The sequence below is a fragment of the Penaeus chinensis genome, chromosome 3, assembly GCF_019202785.1.
Source record: "Penaeus chinensis breed Huanghai No. 1 chromosome 3, ASM1920278v2, whole genome shotgun sequence".
Taxonomy (NCBI): Eukaryota; Metazoa; Arthropoda; class Malacostraca; order Decapoda; family Penaeidae; genus Penaeus; species Penaeus chinensis.
The window spans coordinates 13,332,774-13,335,273 of record NC_061821.1 but is presented as its reverse complement, the minus strand read 5'-3'; positions in this window follow the sequence as shown (position 1 = coordinate 13,335,273).

Genomic DNA, 2,500 nt, shown 5'->3' with positions numbered 1-2,500 from the left:
ATATATATATATATATATTTATATTTATACGTATTTATGTGTATATATATATATATATATGTATATATATGTATGTATGTATATATATATATATATATATATATATATATATGTATATAGATATGTATATATACATACACACACATATATATGCAATGTAAGCCTGCCGAAAGGCCTGTGAAGGGATGGTCTTCGCTTGAGGGAATTGAATCCTAAGGGAAATAATCTCGAAAAATTGAAATACTGTTTTCATCTCTAGAATTTCGTTGTTATTTTCTAGACTTTAATCATCCCTCTTTCTGTCTACATACCTGCCTATCTATCTATTTATCTAACTACGTACACACACATACATTTGTGTATATGTATATCTATATATGAATGGTAAAACACTCTATCGAATTGATACTATGGTAGAAAAAAAACACAATGCACAAATTAGACTTACTGAAAAGGACACAACAGTTTCGGAATCCTCCTGGATTCCATGTTCAGTTCTAAAGAAGAAAGGGAGAAGAGGGGGTGTAAAGGAGAGAGGGAGAGGCATGGCGGTGAACACATGGAAGATGAGGACAGATGAACGGAAGCGAAGGGAGATCAGGTCAGGTTGGAGGATTAGGCGGTCTATGCGAAGGGTGGCCGGCAAAAGGGAGAAGGCGGAGGATGTAGGAAGCGAGGAGACTATCGGCAGAAGAGCCGCTGTTCAACTCGAAATTAGGCAGCAGCTTGAGCGTACACTTTTTCTCGTACCATCTTCTACATGTTGAGAGAAGTGTTGCTACCTCGCTGTTTCGCCGCGACCTCCGCCTCTGTGGCCCCTGGACGGAGAGATCGATTTCCTTCGTCGTTCGTTCTCCAAACTGGGCTACCCTCGACATATTCTCGACGTCGCGTTATCCAGGGCGCGCCGCATCTTCTGTCACGTTTCCTCTCCTAAAGACTCCTCATCCGCCCGTCCTTAACCTACCCTACACTGAGGAGATATACTCTCTCCGACGCCTCTTCACCTTCTCAACTGCAGGCTTGTCTTTCGTCAGCCCTCCTTCTACCTCGAAGGTGGGCAACTATGCTGTTCCTTGTGCCTCCTGTGATAAGCAGTACTTTGGCGAGACAGGAGCCAGTCTCACTAAGCGTCTTTCTCAACATAAACGCGCTGTATCAGGGGAACACAACAACGCCCTCTTCTACCATTAGTGTCACACAAGCCATCAGATTGATTGGTCAGCCTCGCGTATCGTCTTCCCTTCCACTGATGCCCACGCCCGCAGACTGGTGGAATCCTCCTTAATCAGGCTGCGGCCTAATTTCGAGTTGAACAGCGCTTTTCTCCTGCCAATAGTCTCCTCGCTTCCCACATCTTCGTCTGTCGTCTGTCCTCACCTTCCCCGTGTTCCCTGCCATGCCTCACCTCCTTCTCCTTTATACTCTTCCTCTTTAGACCTGAAGATGAAATCCAGGAGAATTCCGAAACTGTTGTCTCATTTTCAGTAAATCTAGTTTGCTTATTGCGGGTGACTCACTAATATACAATATGGTTTGAACAAGATAGTGAATTAGACTAGATCATCAATATTAACAAAAATAGATGCTATTCACAGAATAGAAAACATATAATTTGTACTTGTTTCCTGAGACTTTTCCAAGGTATGAAAACATCATAGATCTATAACAGGTAATCACACTTAAGTCGCTTATAAAAAAAAAAAAAAGTTAAACATAAGAAAAATTCACAATTGTGACAGATAAGCAGTGTAATTAGACAGTGCATTTCAATTATTTAACAGACTAGAAAATAAGATTGACCTAAGTACATTTAAACATTATCGAACATTCTTGCCGTTAACACTGTATATGCGTACACATTCTATATCGGACAGACCAACGTATATGTCCAAACATATAAACAATAAATAAACATGATAGGGGAAAGAAAACTTTGGAAATTGAAAAGAAACATATCTTTACGTTTTCTTTTCCCTAAGCGAGGAAATGTGATAACAGCCCAATCACGAAAGAGAAAGATAGCTGTTCTAATCGACAAATGCAGTTGAAAAGCTTCGCAAAACCATTTACTGGAGTAATCATGAGACGGTATTTTGCCAGCCCTCTTTTTTTCTTCTGCTGTGTTTGATCGTTATGTTTGTTATTGTTTTTTGCTGTTGTTGTTGACATTGTTACTGTTGTTGATGATGATGTTGTTGTTGTTGCTGTTGAATGTGAATAGGGAAGCTCCTTTTCAAGAAAAAAAAACATAAAATAAATATGTATTCATATATATATATATATATATATATATGTAAATATATATATATATATATATATATATATATATATATATATATATACATATATATATGAAGAAGCAGAATGTAGGTGAAACTTATCGACGGAAAATAATAAAATTGAACCTTTTGCAAATATGTATGATAGAGTAGAGGTGATTGCTGATTGTTTATTTGTGCATTGCATGCGCGCGCGCGCGCGCGCGTGTGTGTGTGTG